The 26616-nt window shown below is 50.2% G+C and overlaps 2 pseudogenes across 1 annotated transcript; both read left to right on the top strand.

Annotated features, from left to right (window-relative positions):
- Positions 1-392: 392 nt before the first annotated feature.
- LOC142821637 (E3 ubiquitin-protein ligase TRIM10-like) lies at positions 393-8408 on the top strand (annotated as a pseudogene). The gene is made up of 4 exons (XR_016347350.1): positions 393-3168; positions 3589-3811; positions 4116-4138; positions 8258-8408. The product of XR_016347350.1 is annotated as an E3 ubiquitin-protein ligase TRIM10-like (transcript).
- A 2250-nt stretch (positions 8409-10658) lies between these two features.
- LOC149522265 (butyrophilin subfamily 1 member A1 pseudogene) lies at positions 10659-11782 on the top strand (annotated as a pseudogene).
- The last annotated feature ends 14834 nt before the right edge of the window (positions 11783-26616 follow it).

Below are 26616 nucleotides of genomic sequence, written 5' to 3'. Positions count from 1 at the left end.
AACATGGTAAAACCGTGCAACTGGGAGTGTGTAACTAGATCCATATAAATACTCAGCTGTCACTTTATCTGTCCACATCACACATCAAACACAATGAATTCTGCACAAGCCTCACTCTCACTTCTTACTTGCACAGTTCTGGGAGCTGATCAGCCCAGCGTGGTGGATTCTGGGGAACATGTGATGCCCCAGGGACCCTCCACACCAGCCCAGGGGTGGGTGCCAGGGCCAGAGCCCTAGTGGGACATTGCTCACAAAGCCTCCAGGGCTGTGTTGTCCTCATTGGCTCCCTCCAATTCAGCAAACAGCCTGAGTCAGCTCCAGGGAGGGGCACAGCCGGTTGTAGCTGGAGGCAGGGCAGAGCCTGAGCTCAGAAAATTGAAACTAACTCTGTTCCCCCGCCCAGAGGAGCCATGGCTGCAGCCAACCCTGTGAAAAGCCTGCAGGAGGAAGCGATGTGTCCCCTCTGCCTGGAATATTTCACGGACCCGGTGGTCACAGCCTGTGGGCACAATTTCTGCCATGTCTGCCTCAGCCGGTGCTGGGAGGAACCCAGTCCAGCCACCTTCTGCCCGCAGTGCAGGGACCCGGTGCAGCAGGGCCCCCTCCGGCCCAACAGGCAGCTGGCAAACATGGTAGAACTAGTCAAACAGCTGACTTTGCAGGCAGTGAAGGGGGCAGGCGGGGACGGGGTGTGTGAGGAGCATCAGGAGGTGCTGAAGCTGTTTTGTGAGGCGGATCAAGCCCTCATCTGTGTGGTGTGCGACAGGTCCTGGGCTCACCGCGCGCACATGGTGCTGCCCATAGTGGAGGCTGCCCAGGAGTACAAGGTAGGGAACTGCTGCCCTGTCTGCTGGGAATTACTCTGGGTTTTAGTCACTGGCTAATTTCCCTGACTGTTCCTGGGAGAGGCTGTGACAAAAGAAATGCTCTGGCCAGGGGGCAACTGACGCAATAGAGCAAGTCCTTAAAGACACCGGCTGAGAGAAACTTCTCTGAGATGCTCAGCGGAATCCTTCTGGACCCATGCCCCCCCCCCCCCCACGGGGAAATGAGGGGCTGTTACCCAATGGGAGGCTGGCTTATAGGAATGTGCTGCCTTCAGACTGGAGAAGGGGGGGGCTGGGTTACTACAGATTTGAGGACTAGAATTTATGGTTATTACTTGTATTTGCATCATAGTTGCACTGACAGACCCCATGTGAGATCCGGGCTCTGCACAAAACCCAGCCAGGGACAATCCCTGCCCTGAGTAGTTTACAGTCTAGGCAGACAAAAGATGGAGCAGGAAACTGAGGCACAAAGGCTTGTGAGTAGGTCAGTGCCTGAGTTCAGCATGGAACCCCAGTTTCTCCAGACCCAGTCTAGGGAGCTTAACCACTAGGGTATGCTGCTACCTCAACTGCAGTGATGAAATGTGTGAGTTAGGAGGGAAAGACGCCTTGCTACAGGCCCCGGGCCCAACAGGGAGAGGAGGTTTCCTGTGGTGTATGAAGGAACGGACTCCAGCCGGTGCAAGCACGAAATCGTTTTATTGCAAGATTACAACTATCTTTATTCCCTCTCAACTTCCCAAAAGTCCACATCCTGCTTTTCACAAACTGTGCTTTCTCACAGTCCCAACACAGCATTCTCGAAGGTCGTTGACTTGGGCAGATGTTGTTATTGTTGGCTCAGGACTCTTGATCACGCGCGTCCCCGCTGACTCCTGGATTGTCCTCCAAGGTCTGCAGCTTTTCTTGGTTTTGTCCTTGGATGCCCTGTCACATGGTCAATGCACTATACTTGTTGATTCTCTACAGTTTCCCACTGGGGTGCTGAACTCCTGGGCTGCTCCATGAGGGGGTTAAACTTAGATGCTGCAGCCAGCGCTAGAGGAGGTCACAGGACAGGATGCTGTGTGGGATCTGGAGCGCCTTGAGTCCACTCACAACAGGGCTCCAGGCAGCACAGGGCCATGGCAGGGACCACTGGGATCAGACTGGGTTGGAGCAGAACTACCCCCAGGCTGGAGCTGCCCGGTGCCGGTCTGACCTGTGCCAGTGGGTACCTGGGCACGGACCAGTCAGCGAGGTTCCTTTAGTTCCACCAGGCAGGCTGTGGGAATCTCCCAGAATGCACTGCTGCCAGGAGCTGTACTAGGGACTGGGGCAGCAGGTACTTGCCCAGAGGGCGTTGCTCTAAAAAGAGTTTAGGGCACCGTTGGGGCAAACCTGAACCCTACTTACTACAAATCAGCCTGTTTAAGTATGGGGGCCACTGACCCATCCCCAGAGCACAGGACATGCTCACGTCTACCTGCCCAAGCCCACCCTCAATGCTTGGGTGGCCTCTGTGGACCTGTCCCTGCCTCGGTCAGACCATCCCTCCATTGTGGAGGTGCCGCCCTCACCTGCTGCAGCCTCAGTCTCCTCCTGTCCCTTTCTCACCGGACAAAGCCACGGCCAGAGCTGAGTCCCCACTGGGCAGGGACAGAGCCCCACAGAACTGGGACTGTGCAGCATAAAGCCGGACAAATGGCCTCCTCAGGCCCTCAGATGGGGGGGAAGGGAGGGAGACAGAAGAGCCTGGTGATCTGCCCAGGGGCCCGTTGACGTTGCTCTGCTGAGCCTCCCTACAACTAATGGGTTGGCCCTGCTGCCAAGCCCAGCTGTGTCCAACCAGGGCAGTCCCCAGAGCTGAGCTCCCAGCCCCTGTTTAAGCCCTGGTGACTCCTGGGATTGGCATCACTTAGTTATTTCAATCCCCTCACTCAGAGATGTGTTGATTCACCCCCAGTGCGAGTCAGGGCCGGTTCCGGGCTGCGCCGCCAATCGTTTCACTCACGCCAACAACGCGCGGTGATAACTGAGATCTCTTTCTAATTACTAAACGGACTCAACCTGCCTTGGTAACAGACAGATTCTGACACACTCCCAGGCTGTATTAATAAGGTTTCATCTCCTTGGTGGGCCCTGATGTCACACAGCGACTGGGACCAACAGTCACTGGGGCTGTGAGTGGGAAAACGCCCCGTTCCCCACCCCTCTCAGCCTCACAATGAAACCTCCCAGCTCATTTATATTTCCTCAGGGGAAAATCCAGGCCCATTTGAAGACTCTGCGGGAAGAGAGAGAAAAGCTGCTGGGATGGAAAGCGATGTGGGAGGGGAGAAGTCAGGAGTATCTGGTAGGTGCCTTTGGCTATGGACCGGCAGGGGGAGGTCTGAATGTTGGGCAGCAGCTCAGGAGAGATTCAAATGGTGCCCAGCTGATTAGCAGAATGTTCACAGCTAGATTTCGTTTCAACTGGTGGTGCACATGTACATGCCTCAGTACACATTGAAAAATGTATTCCACACATGGATGGAGACGATTAAAGAGAACACTGATGCTGAGATCTGTCCCCTGCTGCTCTGGGTGTGATTTCCCAGAGCCCAAGAATAACAGAACTTGCTGCCCATGACAGGCAGGGAATCGTCCCTTTTAGAGGGACACATGGGCCAAACAGGAAACTGAGGGATGCCTCAGCCTAGTACCCACAGATGGTATTACAGGTTCTCAGGCTCTGCCCATGCCCCTGACCATCCCTTTCCCGGTTTTCATACAGAAAGAGACACAAGCCGAGAGGCAGAAGATTGTGGCCGAGTTTCAGCAGCAGTTCCTGGAGGAACAAGAGCGACTCCTGCTGGCCCAGCTTCTCGCTGGATGAGGAGACTGGGAGGCTCCAGACTGACGCTGACGGGAAACTCTCTGTGCAGATTTCCCGTCTCAGTGAGCTGATTGGTGAGCTGGAGGGGAAGTGTCAGAAGCCAGCGAGTGAATTCCTGCAGGTGAGACTAAGGGAGAAACATCCCAGCTCCCCACACAGGGAAGGGAGGCTCCTGAGTCAGAAGTGCTGGAGTCCAGCCATCAGATCTGGGTGTAACTCGGTGGGTGCATTGCTGACCTGTGAGTGACTGTTGTGCTTTGCAGTGTTACAGGCACAGAGCTATTAGAGATGGCAAAGCCCCATTTGCTCAGGGGAACATGGCCCTGGAGCCAGGGCAGGGCCTCTCTTCCCATGTTTGCAAAATCCCTTCCCTGGGTCCTGTGTGTGTGGATAGGGGCTGAGATTCTTTTCTCTCTCTCCTCCAGGACATGAGAAGCACCCTGAGCAGGTAGGCATCTCTCGCTTCCCTCCACTGCACAGAGCAGGGAAAGAGCTTGGATCTGATGCTGGCACCACATCTCCCCAGGGCCCTGCAGCCAGATGGGAGGGGAAGGTCACTGGCTGGGCACAAGTCTCTGATCAGCATCAGCCTACGGCTCTCCCCAGGCCCAGCAGACTCTGGAATTCCCCATTCAGGGCACAGTCTGACCTCAAGTGCTTCCTGGCGCTGTCACCTCCCTGGGGACTGGCTGCCTCAGGGCTGTGGGGTGGGACATGGGCCTGTCACTGCTGGGCACTGGGCACATTCAGCCCAGGGCAGCAGGGACCCAGAGTCTGTCCCACCCGAGGGCTGTTTGGAGACATGTGGGAATGGGCAGGGGAGGGGGGAGCTGGTGACTCAGTCTAGTCCCTAGTGGGCAGATTCCTACAGCCCTTCATGTAGGAACCTCCTGCCCCTCAGCGCCTGGAGGCCAAGGGGTGAGTTGGCTATGGAGACTGCTAGGAGTCTGACTAATAAGATGGGTGAACTAGAGTACTTCGTATTAAATGAGGAGATAGACATAATAGGCATCACTGAAACCTGGTGGAATGAGGAAAATCTGTGGGACACAATCATACCGGGATATAAAATATATAGAAAGGATACAGCAGTCCGGGTGGGTGGCGGAGTGGCACTGTATGTGAAAGATAATGTAGAATCAAATGAAATAAAAATATTAAGTGAATCAACATGTTCCATAGAATCGCTATGGATAGAAATTCCATGCTCCAATAATAAGAAATTAGCAGTAGGGATATATTACCGACCACCTGACCAGGACAGCGATACTGACATGCTGAGGGAGATTAGAGAGGCTACCAAAATAGAGAACTCTATAATAATGGGGGGTTTTAATTACCCCCATATTGACTGGATACATGTCACCTCAGGAAGAGAACCAGAGATAACATTTCTCAATGGCTTAAATGACTGCTTCTTGGAGCAGCTAGTGCGGGAACCCACAAGGGGAGAGGCAATTCTCGATTTAGTCCTGAGTGGAGTGCAGGATCAGGTCCAGGATATAACCGTTACAGGACCGCTTGGGACTAGTGACCATAATATAATAACATTCAACATTCCTGTGGTGGGAAGAACACCTCAGCAGTCCAGCACCCTGGCATTTAATTTCAAAAAGGGGAATTACGCAAAAATGAGGAGGTTAGTTAAACAGAAATTAAAAGGCACAGTGACTAGAGACAAATCCCTGAAAGCTGCATGGAAACTTTTTAAAGACACCATAATAGAGGCCCAACTTAAATGTATACCCCAAATTAAAAAAATATAGCAAGAGACCTAAAAAAGAGTCACCGTGGCTTAACCACCATGTAAAAGAAGCAGTGAGGGACAAAAAGGCATCTTTTAAGAAGTGGAAGTCCAGTCCTAGTGAGATAAATGGAAAGGAACATAAATGCTGTCAAATCAAGTGTAAACATGTAATAAGAAAAGCAAAAAAAGATTTTGAGGAACAGCTAGCCAAAAACTCAAAAAGAAATAACAAAATGTTTTTTAAGTACATTAGAAGCAGGAAGCCTGCTAAAAAGCCTGTGGGTCCCCTAGATGATCGAGCTATAAAAGGAGCAATCAAGGACGATAAAGCCATTGCGGAGAAACTAAATGATTTCTTTGCTTCAGTCTTCACGGCTGAGGACGTTGGGGAGATTCCTGAATCTACACCGTCCCTTGTGGGTGATGAATCTGAGGAACTGTCCCGGATTGAAGTGTCATTAGAGGAGGTTTTGGAACAAATAGAAAAACTTAATGTTAACAAATCTCCGGGACCGGATGGCATTCATCCAAGGGTTCTAAAAGAACTTAAATGGGAAATTGCTGAGCTATTATCTGTGGTTTGTAACCTATCCTTTAAATCGGCTTCCGTACCTAATGACTGGAAGGTAGCCAACGTGCCACCAATATTTAAAAAGGGCTCTAGAGGCAATCCTGGCAATTACAGACCGGTAAGTCTAACTTCAGTACCGGGCAAATTAGTCGAAACAATAATAAAGAATAAAATTGTGAAGCATGTAGAAGAACATAATTTGTTGGACAAAAGTCAACATGGTTTCTGTAAAGGGAAATCCTGTCTTACTAATCTATTAGAGTTCTTTGAAGGGGTTAACAAACATGCGGACAAGGGGGATCCAGTAGATATAGTGGATTTTCAGAAAGCCTTTGACAAGGTCCCTCACCAAAGGCTCTTGTGTAAATTACATGGCCATGGGATAAGAGGGAAGGTCCTTTCTTGGGCTGAGAACTGGTTAAAAGACAGGAAACAAAGAGTAGGAATAAATGGTAAATTTTCAGATTGGAGAGGGGTAACTAGTGGTGTACCCCAAGAGTCAATCCTGGGACCAATCCTTTTCAACTTATTCATAAATGATCTGGAGAAAGGGGTAAGCAGTGAGGTAGTAAAGTTTGCAGATGATACCAAACTGTTTAGGATAGTCAAGACAGAAGCAGACTGTGAGGGACTCCAAGAAGATCTCACCAAACTGAGTGATTGGGCAACAAAATGGCAAATGAAATTTAATGTGGATAAGTGTAAAGTAATGCACATCGGGAAAAATAACCCCAACTATATGTACAGTATGATGGGGGCTAATTTGGCTACGACATATCAGGTAAGAGATCTTGGAGTTATCGTGGACAGTTCTCTGAAAACTTCCACACAGTGTGCAGCGGCGGTTAAAAAGGCAAATAGGATGCTAGGAATTATTAGGAAAGGGATAGAAAATAAGACCCAGAATATCTTACTGCCCCTGTATAAAACTATAGTACGCCCACATCTTGAATACTGTGTACAGATGTGGTCTCCTCACCTCAAAAAAGATATTTTGGCCTTGGAAAGGGTTCAGAAAAGGGCAACTAAAATGATTAGGGGTTTGGAATGGGTCCCATATGAGGAGAGGCTAAAGAGACTGGGACTTTTCAGTTTAGAAAAGAGGAGACTGAGGGGGGATATGATAGAGGTCTATAAAATCATGAGTGGTGTGGAGAGGGCTGATGAGGAAAAGTTATTTATTAGTTCCCATAATAGAAGAACTAGAGGACACCAAATGAAATTAATGGGTAGCAGGTTTAAAACTAATAAAAGGAAGTTCTTCTTCACACAGCGTGTTGTCAACCTGTGGAACTCCTTGCCAGAGAAGGCTGTGAAGGCTAGGACTATAATAGAGTTTAAAGAGAAGCTGGATAAATTCATGGAAGTTAGGTCTATAAAAGGCTATTAGCCAGGGGATAAAATGGTGTCCTTGGCCTCTGTTTCAGAGGCTGGAGAGGGATGGCAGGAGACAAATCGCTTGATCATTGTCTTCGGTCCACCCTCTCTGGAGCACCTGGTGCTGGCCACTGTCGGTAGACAGGATACTGGGCTAGATGGACCTTTGGTCTGACCCAGTACGGCCATTCTTATGTTCTTATGTTCTTTAGTCCCTGTGGTGTAGTGGTGGTGCTGTCTGCTCTGTAACCCCGTGTCCTCCTGGCTCTCCCAGATGTATATTCACACTGGCTCTCCCAGATGTGTATTGGCCCAGACACCCAGGCCCAGCCTAAAGGTTAACAAGTCTCTTCCCAGAGGAAGACACAAAGGAAGGGAGGTGGAGCCCCACACCTTTCTGGGGGGCAGGGCTTGGGAGGGAGGCAGTTGCTGTCTGGGAAACATGGAGAGAACAGCCTAAGCTGGGGGCTAGGGGCGATGGACCCCTAACCTAAGGGGCCTGAGGCATCCTGGCCCTGCCCCCTGTAGCCATATCCCATATATGCTGGGCTGTATCCTGGAGGAACAGTAAACTCTCTCTTTTCTATGGGCTGGTGGAGTCTGTTCTCGTTGCTATGGGGCTGCAGGATCAGGGGGAACCCCAACTGCATCGCCACAGTCCTTCAGCTGGTTTCCCCAGGTCAGGCCTGCAGACTGTTCATGGGACCTGTGAGGGGATGTTGCAGGGCCAAGGGCTGCGCTGCCCCTGCTCTCGGGCTGGGAGAACTGGAAGGATTCGAACTCCAGACCCAGCAGAGCAGAGACTCACTGGCCAGAGCTGGAGAACTGAGTCACTCGGTGCAGTGTCCTCATGTGACGTTGTCTCTCCTCAGGTGTGAGACGGGGCCGTTCCAGCCGCCAGAGGAGATTTCTCCTGAACTGGGCGAGCGAGTCAGAGGTTTCTCCCAGCAAACGACTGCACTGTCGGAGACTCTGAGGGTATGTCTACACTACCCTCCTAGTTCGAACTAGGAGGGTAATGTATGCATACCGCACTTGCTAATGAAGCCCGGGATTTGAATTTCCCGGGCTTCATTAGCATAAGCGGGGAGCCGCCATTTTTAAATCCCCGCTGCTTCGAACCCCGTGTAGCGCGGCTACACGGGGCTCGAACTAGGTAGTTCGGACTAGGGTGCCTATTCCGAACTACCGGTACACCTCGTTTCACGAGGAGTAACGGTAGTTCGGAATAGGACCCTAGTCCGAACTACCTAGTTCGAGCCCCGTGTAGCCGCGCTACACGGGGTTCGAAGCAGCGGGGATTTAAAAATGGCGGCTCCCTGCTTATGCTAATGAAGCCCGGGAAATTCAAATCCCGGGCTTCATTAGCAAGTGCGGTATGCATACATTACCCCGCTAGTTCGAACTAGCGGGGTAGTGTAGACATACCCTGAGGGAGTTCACAGGTACCGAGAAGGGATGGGGGAGGGGAGAGTGAGTGACACCATAGAAAGAGAATGTCAGGAACAGAATCAGACAATGCAAAGCCATAACAAGGGTAGGACAAGTGGGGCACTCGCCCCATACACAGTACATGTAGGGGTGCAAAATTAAAAATTAGAAAGTTCAAATATTATTTCATATATATCTTTACTATCATCTATTTGCAATCTCAAAATATGTGCAATTAACAACATGTGCAATGAATAAAATTCATACAAAAAATTAATAATTTTATTATTTTGGGGGTGGAGGGTGCAGTTCAGCCACTTGTCCCAGGCACAGAACCCAAGTGGAGTCTGCAGGGTGGGAGGGGATGTTGGGGAGAAAGTGAATCTCTTCACACATTGTCCTGGGATAGTTGTGAGGCTGCAGGGATGTTGGTTCCTTTGCTGGGACAGGCCTGAGTGACAGAGGAATCAGGAGGCTTCAGACCTTTTTATATTAAATACCTGAGGGTGCGTCTACACTGCGGGACAAAATCAAATTAAGCTACATGACTTCCGCTGCATTAATTGCATAGCTGCAGTCGAAGTAGCTTAACTCAGCCATTGGAGCTGTCCACACAGCAGGCAGTGGAGGGAAGAGCCCTCTCCCTCCGACTTTTCTTACTCCTCCTGCAATGAGGGCTACCGGCATTGACAGAAGCGCCCCTCAGTGCGATTAGCTGTCTTCACTCAACCGCTAATTCGAACCCTGGAAGATCAACAGCAGCAGCCCTCATCTTCTCTGTAGTATAGATGCACCCAAGTGTGTCTCTGCTGTAACGAAAACCCAGGTCTGTGTGTTAGATGTGTGGGGATGTTGTGTACAATATGGACTCCTGAAATCTCACCTTTCTTCTCCCTTCCCCCACCAGACACGCTGCCCTCTGTTCTGGAAGGAGCAGGAGGGAAGTTCCTGGGACCTTTCAGACAGGGTGAGGTTTCAAGTGGAGACTGAAAACACCTTCCTGAGTTTGTGGCTCAACTCACTGACCAAATCCCCAGCGACCACGACAGGCAGAGCCCCAAACCTGCCCACTGAGCGGTGAGGAGCCCCAGGAGCACTGGATCAGAAGGACGAGGGGCCGTGTCCTGCCCCTTTAAGCAATGGGATGGTCGGACCCCCCACTTCTCACTATGGGCGCAGTTTGCAGGCAGGGGGCTTTGCAGGCAGGGGCTGCGCTTTGTGTCGGGGCAGCTGATCAGCGCAGCCCCTTCTTGGTCACCAGCCTCTGCCCTGTGCTGCCCCCTCCCAGGGACCCGCCCCAGATCCCCTTCCCCACAGGCCCTGCCCCCGGCCAGGCCAGAAGCCAGAGCTGGGTTCCCCCCATTGAGCCCGGCTGCCCTGAAGAGCCCTGGGGGTGACTAATGCCCAGGCCCTGCTCTCTGGGGTGAGGCTGCTCTTCCCCCATGCTGCCCCCTCCCCTCTGTGCCCTGGGCAGGGGGTGGACACTGCAGCAAGGGAGGGAGCTTCCCTCTGGGGTTTAAGGCTGGTATCTGCCTCCTATGCCCCACCCCCATTGAACCCTCCTGCTCTAGGCCTGGCCCTGGGGATGGAGCAGCCCGAGCTGGGGGCAGGAGGCTGCAGCCTCTGCACACAAATGAGAAGCTGATGAAGCGGGTCCCATTGCCCAGGCTGAGGCGCTGCAGTGACAGCTCGGCTCAGTCTCAGGGCCCAGGGCAGAGGCAGCTCCCTGGGGCCCAGGCCTGTCCCAGCCATAACAGGGCTGCTGGGGAGGGTGAGAAATGGCCCCAGCCACCCCCAGGGCTGAGCTCTGCCCCTCACACCCTGATTCTCTCTCCCCAGTGACTGACTCTGGATCCAGACACAGCAAATCCCCACCTCGTCCTGTCCGGGGATCGGAAACGTGTGAGATGGGAAGACACACGGCAGCCACTGCCCGACAACCCAGAGAGATTTGACACTTGGCCCTGTGTGCTGGGCCATGAGGGGTTCACCTCGGGGAGACATTGCTGGGAGGTGGAGGTGGGGGATGGGCAGTACTGGGTTGTGGGGGTGGCCAGAGAGGCTGTGAGCAGGAAGGGAGAGATCAGCCTGAGCCCTGAGGGGGGGATCTGGGCTGTGGAGCGGTGGGGGGGGTCAGTTCTGGGCTCTCACCTCCCCTGAAACCTCTATGCCCCTGAGCCGCCCCCCCCCCCCCCCCGCAGGATCCGGATTTGTCTGGACTGTGGCCAGGGGCAGGTGACATTGATCGATGCTGGTTCCAAGGCCCCGATCTTCACTTTCCTGCCGGGCTCCCTCCCCGGGGAGAGAATCCGACCATGGCTCTGGGTGAGGTCAGGATCCCCGCTCAGCCTGTGCCCCTGAAATCAGCCTCTCTGACCTCACACAGCCCCGTCTCTGTGACCTCACAGGACTCCCCTCACCCAGCCCCTGGCCCCTCATCTCTATGATGCCTGAAAGCTCCTCCCCCTCCCTCCCTCTAGCCCCAGGGATGGGAGGGGGAAGAACTCCTTGGACTGCAGGAGGAACAAGTGGGCAGGGGCTGGGGCTGGGCAGGGGCAGAACTAACAGCCAGGCTGGGGACAGGCAGAGGTGAGGGTGGCAGGACACAGAATTAACCAATCAGGGTTTGGGTGATGGGGGTAAGTTGGAAGCTGCACAGCAGCAGGGAGCGATTTGTACCAGTCTGTGTCCTGAGATCTCACTGGGGTCTCCAGCCAGAGCTCCAGCCACAGGAGCCAAAGTCGTCTTCCCCTGTGACCATGGGGCAGCCGGCAACACTTGTAACCTGTGTCCCCCTAATATTTTCCATCCCTGAGCAGAGTGAGTTTGATCTCGTGCACCAATACTGAGGTCGTAGGGGCTTGTTGGGCGTGTGCCAGGAAGAATCATATTTAAACATAAGACTTCTTACTTCTGTACAGATAACTTTTGAATAAATGTTATTCGATTCTATTGCATATGAAAAATGACTTTCAGCCTGTCTCCCTGAGTCCATCTGGGTATTTCCCTTAATATGGGCGTTTTCATTGCTTTGAAGAATACTGCTGTTAGAGATCCTATATCGTGGCATGTTCCAAAACAAAACAAATCACACGTCATCACTGGATTCCTGTAGCAGGTGGGTACGGCCACACTCCACCACATGGAAATCCTGACGGGCCCACTATACTGGTTACCTGGTGTAGTCTGGTCATCTTGGTGGAGCTTGGCTTGTTTTGCAAGGTATTTACAGGGCCCGAGGTCACCTCTTCCAAATGCTCTTTGCAGTAAAGCTGGAGGGAAATGGTTTTTATTTGTTTCAGCACAGTAGAAAAATGCTGAGTTAGAAAAACAGCCTGTTCCCAGATGCCTGAGAATCAGCTGAGCTACGTCCTCCATCCCTGAGGGGTTTTTACTCTCCTCGGCTCGAACACGTCTCGTACTGAGCCCAGACTGAACGGTGAATACACCGTCAATGGGCCCTGGGTGTGGGCCGCCCCTTTTCCTCCCACGTCTCTCACGAGAACACTCCAGTAGCTACGGTTGTGTGAGAAGATCTATAATAAGCAATGACGTTGAGCAGCAAAACCAAACCAATAACTTGTACTTTGGAAATAAAAAACACCAAGCCAGTGAAACATACACAGACGAGAGCCCCCGTCCAGTCATCACATGAAAGTGTGTTAGGCCTAATAAGGTGCTGTCCATGCACCACAGCCTCAGCCCCAGGAGCAGCTGCCGCATGGGCCTGGCCCCCACTCTCCCACTCAGCCCACCACCAACAACTTACTTTCCAAGGGGGGGGGGAGGTGCTGCAGCGCAGCTCTGCTGAGGAGGTGGATGGGATTCAAATTCTTTGTATGCCCCCTGGAGGGAACTGAGGTTGCGACCTGTCCCTGGGCTCAAGGGGAAACATTGTCATTGCCAGGCAAGGACAAAATCTGGCTCTCATGGTGGAGGAAGGGTTTTGAAGTCTGGCCCATGTTTCTGGAAACTCCTGGAACCATCCCAGCTTTTACCCTTCACTAGAACCTCAAGAGATCCTGATGAAGCCGGGTCCATTCTCCACTGCTGCAGGGGTCAGAACAGGGAGTCAGGGATCCCGCCTCTGCTCAGGGTCTGCTCAGAGAGGTCTGGGTCGAGTGGACGGGCCGGAGCCCAACTAAACCCACTGACACAAACTCCAATTAACCTCCAGATTCATCCACCAGGGTCACAAGATCAACCCAAACAACCCCCTGTGAGGAGCCATCGTCCTCTGCTTTCATTTACCCCACAGCAAACCCCTGTGCTGCTTCTCCTGCCCCTCTAGGGGCTTCTCCAGCAGGACACACGGAGCCGGCAGGAATTCTCTGCTAGCAGCCAAGGGAGGGGCTGGGACGCCCCCTCCCCTGAGCCCCCAGGAGTTTGATTCCCAGGGAGCCCCAGGAGAGTCAGAGAAGGGAGCAGCTCCTTGTCCTGGGAGAGGTTTTCTCTTTCTCCTCCACATCCACTTACAGTGCAAAACCGCCGCAGGGAGCAGTATGGGAATGAGGAGCTCAGAGCTTGTGTGCGCAGCACTGGAAGAAAAACAAGAGGTTCCATGTGACAAGGTGTGATGGAAAAACTGTGATTTGAAAAGGGAAAAGTGATGTTTGTGTGGCCGGTCACAGATCCCCAGGGATTATTTTCTGATTTAAAAACAATGAAAGAAAAACCAGTTTTCAATGCAGAGGAAGCTCTTCTTGCTTCTGTACCTTGCTACAAACTATACCAGGGTCAGCAACCTTTCCAAGGTGGAGTGCACAGATTTGATTTATTCACCTGTATGGATGGGGCTGAGGAACCGTGATGCTTTTAAAGTCCTACTTACGGCAGTGTCATTAATAAATAAATACAGATGCAGATCTTACCTTACAGTGTGAGCCTTGGCCTTGCTCTGCCTTGCCGAGTTCTCCAGTCTCAGGCTCGTGGTTTGATACTTTAGGCAGCACACACACCTCTGAGTGTTCAGTCGTTAACTGGCTCTGGGATGGACATATGTGAAAATGTCTGTTCACAGAGGTGTGTAGATCCAAAGGCTGAGCACCGTGAAAATGCTACTTTCTTCAAATAGTCAAATTTCACAGGCAGGACATTCCAACAGTCCATGGTAGTGACCCTGTAATCTGTCTTGGTAGCCTCAAGTGTGCACCACAGATCCATAAACTTCAAGTCCCTTTAGTCTAATCATTGCAATTCAATGAGCTGCATTTCAAAATCCTCAACACCCATCCACTGAAGCACTGTTGAATCCATGTCGCTGGCAGCAAAGTTGTCTGATATGATTAGAAAGGAAAACATCAGGCCACAATGTTGGAAAACTTGAAATGTGACAGAAAATTCTGAGGCGAGTTCTTGCCTGTACATTTTAATCTCAGCAATGCTGACAGTGCGATGTTTCAATAGTTCTTTCAGCTGTTGGAAACAGCGACAAGTTGAGGTGTCAATGTCCAGAGAAAAAATGGCAAATTTTGCAACAAATGCCTTCTCAATTTCAAAAAGTCTCAGAACAGTTTGGCCTGTGCCCTGCAGATGGAGGTTGAGTTTGTTTAGTTGTGGGTCATGTCAGCTAGAAACATTACTTGCATGAGCCATTTGTCATCATCCAGTTCGGGGTAGTTTTGACCTTTTTCTGGCAAAAAGATCTTGATGGCAGCAGAGGAGTCCACAAAGCACGTCCAAACCTTCCCACGGCCTAACCGACAAACACTGCTGGATGCAGAACGTCCTTGTATGCGCTGGCCACCTCCTCAAGCAGGGCTCGGAACTGCCGATGCATCAAGGCAGGTCAAGCAACAACAAAAGTCACCATCTTCACTGCTGTAGCCATCCCATTGTTAAGCTCAGAGTTAGAAATCTTGGCACAAAGATTTTATTGGTTAATAATACAATGAAAAATTCCTGTTGGGTGGCCAACGTGTTCCTCAACGAGCCTTACAAATCCCTTCCATTTTCCCACCATAGCAGGGGCTATGCTTCAGGTGTCACAGAAAACATTTTTGTGATGTCAATTCCTCTTTCCTCAAAATGTTTAACAAACGTCTTTGCTGTATCTTCCCCTGTAGCGGTGCCATGTGTGGGCTTTAGACAGCACAGCTCTGCTCAAACTTTGTCTGAGGCCTAGTATCTTGCAAGAACTGCTAACTGTGGTATGTCGTTTATGCCCACATACTCACCAAGTGCAACACTGATACTGCTACATCTTTTATTGCCATTGTCTGCTAGTTATTAATGTTTCCTGCCATTTCACCCAAGTGCCTTGCTCCAACCTGGCAGATGAAGGCAAGTCTTTTATTCTGGAGATGGTTGTGTCTCTATTGGGCAAGCCATTAAACATAACATCCAAACAATTGAGAAAAGCCTCTTTTATATAATCTCTCTCTGTAAATGGCTTTCCATGTTTTGCAACACAAAGTGCGATTCTGTAACTTCCGTCTGTAGCTTGATTTTTACTGATAGAGAAGTTAGTGGAGATGCTGCTTTGCTTTTCGTACCTCATGATGGCCCATTCAATTGTCTCAGCTTTGTCTGCCTCATCCTTGACGTGTTTCTCGTGCTCTGTCTGAAAACGTCGTAGGACACGTGATGTGCAGCAAACAGCGCTTTCACAACACAGAGCACACACAGTAAGGTCTGTAGGCTGAACTAACCCGTATTTGTCTGTCCAAGAAGGCTGATATGAGCGAACATCTCACTTTGCTTTCTTAGGAACTGCCATGAATTGCTGAGAATCGATTCCTCCTGCTGTCTCTTTGGATGGCTTTACTTCTTCCCTCCCTCCGGCTTCTGCTACCTCTGAGTAACAGGAGGCTAGTGTACGTATGGGAAGCAGGGGTCTGTCAAAGAGCAATAGTTTTTCCAGTCATCACTCTGCATATGCAAAGAGCAATTGCTTTTTCAGGATATACAACACATATCCAGCCCTCATAGGGGCAAGAACTCGCCTGCTTGCAGCTGCAGCCCCCACTCTGATCCCTAGGCTGCCCACAGCTGCAACACCCCCCCTCCAGTTCCTAACCAGCCTGAGGATTCAACCCCTGATGGGGCAGCAACTCGCCCTCCGTGGCTGCAACACCTGCCCCCTCCAGTCACCAGGCTGCCTGTACCTTCAACAGCTCCCCATCCCCAACCAGCTCAACGCTTCAACACCCACTCCCCCCAGTCCCCAACCAGCTCACGACTTCAGCAGTCCCCAACCCACCTTCCCATGGCTTTAACATGCCATGGCAGCAACTCACCTGGCTGCCAGGTGTTCTAGGCCTGAATCACCATCCACCCCACAATGCGGCCTCAGCCCAGAAGCAGCCGACATCCCAACATGGCACTGGCTGCCTGCAGCTTCAACACCCCTCCAGTCCTCAACCTGCCTACTGCCCCCCAAACACAGCCCTGGGCTGTCCCCGTGCCCATCAGTGGGAGCAGCTTCCAGGAGCAGGAGGAGGGTGGGTGCTGCTGTGGAGGTGGGTGGGCTTAAGCTGTTTTTGCGTTGCCGCATAGGTCCACACATTAAAGGAGCAGTGGTGCAGGCTCCTGGCTTCCAGGGGAGATGGGGCAGGGCTGAGCTCCCGTTTGGTGTGCCAAGAAAAATTGGTCACTTGTGGCACACGTGCCAGGGGCTGCCAACCCCTGAACTAGACCCACTTCAAATTTTGTAACCTATTTGTGTCCTTGTGTCCCCATTTAATGTGGAGATTCCAAAAGCTCAGCAAGGGGGTGAGAGGAGGGACCCAGCCCAGCCAGTGAGCCCAGGGCAGAGTGTGAGAAAATTCAGTGGTAGCAAATTGTGATGAGGACGTAGCTCTTTGTGTCACCTCTCACCTTTGTCACCATCTGGTTGGGAGAAGGAAATTCGGCTGGACTGGAAATACACAGAATTGGCTCCCTCTGGATCAGGGGATGGGAAAGGGGCAAGGCAGAGAACAGAGACAGGGGAGCAAAAAAGAACATCCATGAATGTCAGTGAGAGGCAGCAGCAGCATTTTTCCCCATCACACTTCTGGAAAGGAGCAGCCCCAGGAGGCAGCTTCATTCCTCTTTCTCTTTCCACTTTTCACTGCCTTGTCTGTGTTTGGTGGTGGGGAGGTGCAGGCACAGCCACGTGTTGTGTAGACCATTGTAGCTCCTGGTGGGCAGCTGTGTTTCTCATCTCTTGTTCTAGACCCATTTGACCACATTCAAGCAGTGCCTATATGTAGAGAATCAGCAAGCATAGTGCTTTGGCCGCATGACAGAGCGTCCCAAGGACGAAACCAAGCAAGAGTCCTGAGCCAACAATAACAACATCTGCCTGAGTCAATGACCTTCGAGAGTGCTGTGTTTGTGACTGGGAAAAAGCAGTTTGTGAAAAAGCAGTTTGTAAACTTTTAAGGGTATAAAGGTAGTTGTGATCTTGCAATAAAATGATTTCGTGCTTGCACCGGCCGGAGTCCGTGCCTTCATACACCACAAATGGTACCCGATACAGGGCTTGAAGTGAACGAGTGATTCAAACCGGTGGTGTACCCGCGGCTGGACAGAGGATAAGTTGTTGAGAGGAGCTCCCGAAATTACTGACATCACCTTTCGCAGGACGAACAGGTGAGCAGCCGCGGATAGAATAACAGAATGGGGCAGTCTGCCACGAAAGAGCAAAAACTGCAGCTTGAGATCTTGCAGCGCATTGTGAAGGAACAGAGGTTTAAGGTTCCCCCTGTACAGCTGGTTCAGCTGTTGGTTTGGATACGAGACCATTGCCCGTGGTTCCTGGAAGGGGGTTCTTATGATTTGACCTTCTGGGAGAAGGTGGGCAAGGAATTGAGAACCTCTGAACATCTTGCATTATCCCTCCCAAAAGGGATCATAGTAACGTGGCGAACTGTTTATACAGCCATACGGGCATTGCATCCCGCCGAGCGGGCCCTGAAGGAAGCGTCAGCAACATTTGATCCCAGGCCATATCAGGACCCAGAGGATCCCTCGTCCCCTCCCCCGAAACTCCCCGGGGAGGATTGTGAGCCAGTGTACGCCACGGTCCCGGTCTCCCCGGAGCCTGACGACTTGTGCCTCGGCCCTGAGGACAGTGAATCTGAGGAAGGCGGTCCCGAGGACCCCTTTTGACACAGAGATGGCGGCGGTCGACGTAGGGGCTGACTTGTACCCGCCGCTCGAGCCCATCAAGGCCCTGGTGGCATCTGCGCCGACGGCAGAGCAAATTTTACAGACTCAGAGGCTACGAGCTGTTTCTCGGTCCTTGATTGTAGCCCCTCCGCCTTTTGCCCCAGCATTAGCTCCCACTTCTTCATACAGGTCCGCAAGCCACACGGTCGCTCCATATGGGCCCCCCTTGGCGGCGCCCTCGCATAATGAACAGGCAGGGGGTTTATCTGAATGCTGCCGTGAGGCTCTTCAGCGAGGAGATGTACAACTTCTACAAGCCTTTCCAATTGTGTATGCGCCCCAACGGCCCGCCCGACATGAGGCTTTGCCATATGAACTTGTAAAAGAGTTGTGCAAATCTGTGAAGGATTATGGATTACAGTCTTCTTATACGATGAATTTGGTTGTGGCTATTTCGGAGTCGTGTGTTGTGGCCCCGCATGGTTGGCGCCTGCTGCTTAGCCTGGTGCAGTATGCAGTTTGGGACACCGAGAATCGTGACAGTGTTACATCACAAGTTATGGATTATATTACCAGTGGGATAAACGTTGGCATAGATGAACTCATAGGGCAGAGCCAATATGCTACTCCCCAGGCTCAGGCTCAGATGAATCGCTTGGTATTTACGCAAGCCACATCGCTGACCCTTCGAGCCTTATGACAGGTCCCTGATGCGGGCCGAAGGGACACATCTTTTGTTACGGTCCACCAGGGCCCCAGGAACCCTATGTGTCATTTTTGGATAGGCTCCAAACCGCCATACAACGACAAGTAGACTCGCCATACAACGACAAGGAGGCTCAGCACCTGTTGCTGTTTCAATTGGCTATCGAAAACACTAATATAGACTGCAGGAAGGCTTTGGACCCCCTGCGTAACAAGGTGAAAACTCTTTCAGAATTGATAAATTTGTAAAACCTGCACCCTAAGGGTTAAATGTGTCTTCCAAGGAAACTAATTATTGTTTTAAGAATTCAAACTCTGAAACGTCACTGTGTTTCTGTTCAAGGCTGAGTTGATAGCACTCTTGGCTTGCTTTCAGACCCAAGGTTGTGTGTGTCTTCAAACTGCCTGTCTGTTCTGAAAGGGGGGGGCACTGTACCCCATAAGTAAGCCTGTAACATTGCATGTGATTCTTTTCAGGAAAAGAAAACCTTTTTGCTTGCTGGAATAGTAATTAGCAAGCACCTTGTTCTAAGAGAGTTTCTGTGGCAGTAAAAAAAGCCTGGTCTGCAGTACAAGAGGGAAACTGAGGCATGCCACCTTTAACTTAATAATTAAACAATAAAGTAATTTACTCAAACCCTCTCAAGCTGGTGTTCAAAATAAAAGTATTCCATTGGGTAACAGCAGGCTGATCAAAAAGTAGCAAAAATCTGTAAAGAAAAAGTGTTCTAAAATATAATGCACCACCCCAATAGGGGTAGAAATGTTTTCTTGTCTTTCAGATCATCAGAAAGCGCTGGTGCCAGCTGAAGAAAAACAACAAACAACAACAACAAAAAACCATGGTTCTGTGTCATGACATAATAAGTTCGTGTTCTGTGTTCTGTCCAGATTTGTCTTGTGTGTCTTGTTTGTGATATATGTATTTCAAACGTTCTTGTGTGTACAATATTGTTTTTTTAATGAAAGAATAATTTAAGTCCCTTGAATAATCTTAACTTTGTGCTTTACTCAGATGGTTTTTTTGCTTTTATAATTCTAGTGGAGTTTTAGTAGCAGGCTATGCAGTTTGTACTGTCTGGAATGTAATGAAATCTGCTCCTCTACCTGCTGTTTTTCCCTTCTCTCCTACGATCGCCAGCTCCTTTGCCATCTCTTTCAGAACTGTCCCTCCTGCAAGACCAAGCCCCAGAATCGGGAAAGCAGGAGTGGAGACTGGCAGGGTGCACCTTGCACCCAGAGCACTACTGATGCAGCTCTGTTGGCCACATTGTTGCCCCAGTGGTCTTGCTACCTCACCTTGCCTCCGTGCTCCCTGGATTGTCGCACGTTGGCAAAGGTAAAACAAAATTGGTTTGCTCCCAAATTCTCCCAAGCAGTCAAAGATTACTGTTTGGCTTGCCCTGTCTGCCAAGCCTACAACGTGGGTAAACCTGTAAAGACAGTCCCGGCAACCAGACCTCCACCTTTGGGACCATTTCTGAATTTACAAATGGACTTTATTTAATTGCCTAAATGTCAGGTTTTTTTGAATAATGTGCTGGTGATTGTTTGCTTGTTTTTGAGATGAGTAGAAGCTTATCCCTTCAGGAAAACTGATGCCATCACAGTGGCAAAGAAACTTCTAAATCATTACATCCCATCATGGGGAATACACCTTGTGATCTCCAGTGATAAAGGTACCCACTTTACTGGACAAATTGTTCAAAAACTGGCAAAGCACTACTCTACCAGACAAGCACTGCACTGTGCGCGACACCCGGAGAGCGCAGAAGCAGTAAAAAGATGAAACAGGATTTTAGAGAACAAACTTACTAAAATATGTGAGAACTCTGGCCTGTGTGCAAAATCTGGCTGCACTCTGCGACGGGACCCCGGTCCTAGCAGTAAAGTCACGGACGTTAAACCTTTTCTCAGCACACACACACACACTGCCCTGACCGTCGGCTGACACATGGGTAGAAGCACTCCCGATTGCCCTAATGAGCATGAGAGCCACTCCTAATCGGAAAACTGGACTCAGTCCACATGAAATTGCATGTGGCCGACCTATGAAATTGTTAAGCAACCCAAAATTAACCTGGCTGATGCCACGCTTGTTAAAAGAAGCCTAGTCAAGTATTGTCAGGAACTTATGAGGTGTGTACAGTCTTATCATTCACAGATTAAGGACGCCTTCCAGGAGGACCCGACTGAGCCGTGCCATAAACTACAACCAGGAGACTGGGTTTGCGTGAAAGTTCACCAATGAAAGACTGCCCTGGAACCCAGGTGAAAAGGTCCCTACCACGTCCTTCTGACCACCCATACTGCTGTAAAGTGCAAGGGATTGCCCACTTGGATTCATGCCTCTCACTGCCAACTGGTTCCAGCGCCTACAGAGGTTAGCTCCAACAAGGATCACTGCAGACCTGGTACCGGAGACCCAGGTCCAGAAGTAGACAGAGATCAACGCAGGCTTGGTACCGGCAATCCAGGCCCAGAAGCAGATGAACCTGAGAGACCAAGGCTAAGGTACCAGCTGCGGCCCAGAAGAACCTGCCAGCGATAGGTGAAGCAAACTATGAAGTCCTGAAGAACAGCCAGCATGAGGCTAGACAAACAATTCATGTTGAGCTTATGCTTAATCTTATCATAGAATCATAGGACTGGAAGGGACCTCAAGAGGTCATCGAGTCCAGCCCCCCGCCCTCAAGGCGGGACCAAGCTCCGTCTACACCATCCCTGACAGATGTCTATCTAACCTGTTCTTAAATATCTCCAGAGAGGGAGATTCCACCACCTCCCTTGGCAATTTATTCCAATATTTGACCACCCTGACAGTTAGGAATTTTTTCCTAATGTCCAATCTAAACCTCCCCTGCTGCACTTTAAGCCCATTACTCCTGGTCCTGTCCTCAGAAACCAAGAGGAACAAATTTTCTCCTTCCTCCTTGTGACACCCTTTTAGATATTTGAAAACCGCTATCATGTCCCCCCTTAATGTTCTTTTTTCCAAACTAAACAAGCCCAGTTCATGAAGCCTGGCTTCATAGGTCATGTTCTCTAAACCTTTAATCATTCTTGTCACTCTTCTCTGTACCCTTTCCAATTTCTCCACATCTTTCTTGAAATGTGGCGCCCAGAACTGGACACAGTACTCCAGCTGAGGCCTAACTAGTGCACAGTAGAGCGGCAGAATGACTTCACGAGTTTTGCTTACAACACACCTGTTGATACAACCTAGAATCATATTTGCTTTTTTTGCAACAGCATCACACTGTTGACTCATATTCAACTTGTGGTCCACTATGACCCCTAGATCCCTTTCCGCCATGCTCCTTCCTAGACAGTCGCTTCCCATCTTGTATGTATGGAACTGATTGTTCCTTCCTAAGTGGAGCACTTTGCATTTCTCTTTATTAAACCTCATCCTGTTTACCTCTGACCATCTTGTTTTTAATACCTAGCAGTTATAACCTATATGGTTCAAATGTGTTTATGCTTTTAATGAACCAAGAAACAAAAAAGGGGGAATCCAGTGGGAATGACCCCACAGGAGCGTTTGGACAAAGCTATGTATGTGTTAAACTTTTTAAATCTTTCTGATTTGTCTTTCACGGCAGCACAGCGCCACTTTGGGCAAGACTCTGCATGGCCGGAGCGGCCACAGGTTTACTACAGACACCTGGAATCCGGACAGTGGCAAGGTCCCGTACCATTAATCACGTGGGGATGTGGGTATGCATGTGTTTCTCTTCCCTCAGGTCCCTACTGGCTTCCTGTGTGATTTGTTAAGTCAGCCAGGATTGGTACGCCATCGGCGCAAGAGATTCAACTCAAGAATGAAGGGACCGCTGCCGATCCGTAGCGACAAATCCATGACGGTCACCGCTGCGTTTCTGTGGTTCCTGTGGAGCGGTTTCTGTGTGCATACTGCAACAGCACATTTGTATTGGGCGCACATCATTGATCCCCCCGTATTCAGGCCTGTGACGTGGTGGGATCCCTCACCGCCCATCAGTAACAATGGTACCGATTGGGTGGGAGGGGTGTGGATACCCCCTACAGTGGAACAAGAAATCGAGGTCGTTAATGTTACCAATGTTACCTTTGTCACTGACCTCCCACCGCTTTGCTTTTCTACCCTTCATGACTCAGGTTGCATGCAGTGCAGCCACAGTTGCATCTAGTGGCGCGGGAGCACGACGGAAGAGTTAACTATACCTTACTGAGCATTCCCGGGATGCACAGAAGCAGTAATGACTCGTGGGAGCCATACGCCCCCGATTTGCCCGGCTGCATGATAAAGAGGATATCAGCAGACGCGGCACCAGTTTGGCAAGCATGTCGTGGATGCAGCCCCCTGGTACTCCGGGGCAAATTCGGCACGGTTGTGGATTGGAGCCCTCACGGTATGCTGTGGGATAAAGTGGACAATCGCACTGTCCCCTTCGGCCGGTATAATCATAGCCTTTCATGGCATGGGGAAGGCTCTGCCGGTCCTGTGTTACAATTTATTACTAATGGGGATAACGCCACGGCCTCCATGTTACATAAGGGGGTGTGGCAGATAGGGTTAGCATTTATGGGTTATAGTTTAGGGAATTTGATTTTAGAGAATTATGTATCTAACTATATTAAGCAGCAAGATAATAGTGTTATGGTTTGTACTTCGCATCCATATGTTTTTGCCTTGGCACAAAATGCAAGTTTTAAGAGATGTAAATTTTCCCATTCTTGTTATTCTGTTATGTTGTCTGAGGTGCGATATAAGTCCTGCATCTCCATGAGTGATTATGTAACCTTTGTGTTCCCTCTTCGACGACGCCCTGAGTTATGGATTCCTGTTAATCTCACATGAGACTGGGAAGGAGATAGTGGTTTTGGCCATCTTACAAGGTTGCTGCAGGAGGAGATTACTAACACTCATAGACGTACGAAGCGATTTTTGGGGTGGTTGATTTTTGCTCTTGTGTCGGCAATTATTATTCTTGCTTCTGCCACTGCTGCTATTGCCTCTTTAACTCAGTTGGTTAAGACAGCAAAAATGGTAGGGGAAGCTCTAATAAACGTTACACGGGAATTCCAAACGCAGCAGACCATTGATGAAGAGATATTGGCGCGGCTTGAGGCCCTAGAAGCCGCAGTCATTTGGCTTGGTGAAAGGCATGCAGCCTTAAAGACTAGGTTGTCTCTGCATTGTGATTGGGAGCACACTGCTGGAGGTCTCTGTGTGACATCCCTCCCCTGGAATTCATCAGTTCATGATTGAAACCTTGTTAAACACCATTTACAGGGTGCCTTTGATGTTTCTTTATGTTCTCATGTTAATTCTTTGCATGTTCAATTAAAGAACCAAATTCAGCAATTGCAAGAATTAACCACACAAAAGGTTTTTGCTACTTTGCAATCTGATTTATCTTGGCTTAATCCTACTACGTGGTTTTCTGGATTAAATTTGTGCATGTGGGTGTTTATTGGACTTGCTAGTGGGCTTCTTATTGTGCTTTTTATAATTCTTTCTTTATTTTTTTCTTGTATTCGTTCTGCTCAGAAAGTTGAGGCTCGTGTAATGACAATGTTACTTATTAATGGTATTGCTTTGTATAAAAGAGGGGGAGATGTAGAGAATCAGCAAGCATAGTGCTTTGGCCGCATGACAGAGCGTCCCAAGGATGAAACCAAGCAAGAGTCCTGAGCCAACAATAACAACGTCTGCCTGAGTCAATGACCTTCGAGAGTGCTGTGTTTGTGACTGGGAAAAAGCAGTTTGTGAAAAAGCAGTTTGTAAACTTTTAAGGGTATAAAAGGCAGTTGTGATCTTGCAATAAAATGATTTTGTGCTTGCACCGGCCGGAGTCTGTGCCTTCATACACCACACCTATATGGTAACAGCTACCCAGCAAATCAGGGTGTATCTAAAGTGACTCTGGTGGGATTTGAACCCACGAACTCTGAAGGAGTGGCCTGACTCACACTAAGCAGCATAGGTTAGAAAGACAACATGTGTTCTATTGTGCCACAGAGCCCCACATGCAGCCTGGTCTGACATCTTCTCTCTGCTTTGCATCATGACAATTGCTGGGGTAGAAAAAAGGGAAGAGCTGGGCTGGCTGGGAACTGAGTCCAGCCTGACTGCTTGGATGGCAGATGGGGATAGAATCAAAGAGCAGAAAATCCTCTTTTACGCTCCTAGGCTATGTCTCCACTACAATGCTATCTTGAGATACCTGAGTATCCCAAAATAGCCATCCTGTGCCTTAACAAAAGGCCTATTATTTCACACGTGCAATATTCCAACAGCCCAGTAAACCTCATTCCATGAGGAGTAATGGACATTTTAGAATAGCAGATTATTTCAATATTTGGCTCTGTGTAGTATGAATTGCTTCTAGGCTGAAAGTGCAAGTGAAAGAAGGTATCACCCACCATGGGGCTTGAACCCATGACCCTGAAATTAAGAGTCTCATGTGCTAATGGAGCTAGCAAAGCTAGGTACAAGGCTTCTACTAATGCCCTGTGACAGGCTAGCCAGTGCCAAGTGGTCTCAAGTGCCTGACTCAAGGCTCTGTCTTGCCCCCCAATGGGGTGTTCTGGTTTCCGCGTCTCTCTGGCCTGCCCAGCAGCTCTGCACAGAGGTGCCCTCTGAGGGCGGGAATTCTCTCCTAGTGCCACAGGGCGGGGCTGCTCCCACGCACGGGGAGCTCAGAGTGTTCTGCTGGGTGGGACAGGCTCTGAGCTTTGCCACTTGCCAGCACGCTGCCCTCAGGGATCAGACACAGTGCGGAGCCTCTTCCCCCGGCTTCTGGCAGTCTGGGGTGTGTGCGCCCTGAGGGAGAGGCTGGACCTTTGGGCCTGGGCATCCCTTGACCCCTGCTGTGACATTCAGTGTAAGGGGCTGGTAAAGGTAAGGTAAAGGTTTATAAAGTATTTATTAATAACTTGGGTGCCACATCCAAAGAAGCCACATGAATTCAGTACCGCTGCACAACACAAAATTAATTCTGCTCATGGGAGGAAACCCTTAGGCTATGACTACACTGGCGGCATCTTGCGCAAGGGTTTTTGTGCAAGAAGTCTTGTGCAAGAACACGTCCACACTGCCATGTGCGAGCTGTGCTTTTGCACAAGTGCATCCATGGCAGTGTGGATGCTCTCTTGCACAAGAAAGCTCTGATGGCCATTTTAGCCAGAGGGGTTTCTTGCGCAAGAAATCACTGCTGAGCATCCACACTGCCCTCTTGCGTAAGAGAGCTTACACCTGTTAGAAAGGAGCGTAACTCTTGTACAAGACACCCTCTCTTACCATGCCGTACTGTACATTTCCTTGCGCAAGAGCAGGCGGGCAGTGTGGAAGCTCTGCAGATTCTTGCGCAAGAACGACGGTATTTGCGCAAGAAACCATGAGTGTAGACATAGCCTTTGAGGAAACACTTCCCCCAATCTCTCTGCCCTCGAGTTAATGTCACACACATTGGGTTAATGCAATTGCAGGATAGTTGCATGGGGGGGGTTGGTGGGGGCCAAACTAATCCCTGTTAATAGGAGGATGGTGGGAAAAGTCCTTCAAGAGGGGTGACATGACACCTTTTACTTCTGGTCATGTGTCTATCTTGACCCGAGCATGTTACCTCCAGTGGCGTGGTTAATGGGGGTCAGGGGGTGTGGCTAATGGGACACCACCAAAAATTATACAAACCTGCTGCCCCTGCCCGGAAGTGTGCCGGGCGCGCTATGGAAGGGGGTGTCGGCCCTGAAGGAGGAGTGCAGCGGTTGTGTGTGCCACAGGAGGAGTGAGTTGAGCTGTGGGAGGGGTGTTAGCTACCTCCTGGGCTTTGCGGGGCAGGTAGCTGTATGTTTCTGGGCCCCCTGTTGAAACTTTTATGTGCGGTGTGTGGTGTTATGTTTTTTTTTTTTTTTTGCTCAACCAAAATTGCTACGGGGCCCCGTCAAAATTGTTTGAATTGGGCCCCACACTTCCTAAAGCCGGCCCTGCGGGGGGGGGGGGCGGGAGGAG

This window comes from Pelodiscus sinensis, chromosome 19, assembly GCF_052426305.1.
Source record: "Pelodiscus sinensis isolate ZL-2025 chromosome 19, ASM5242630v1, whole genome shotgun sequence".
NCBI classification, from domain to species: Eukaryota; Metazoa; Chordata; order Testudines; family Trionychidae; genus Pelodiscus; species Pelodiscus sinensis.
This window is presented reverse-complemented; position numbering and strand designations above follow the sequence as displayed.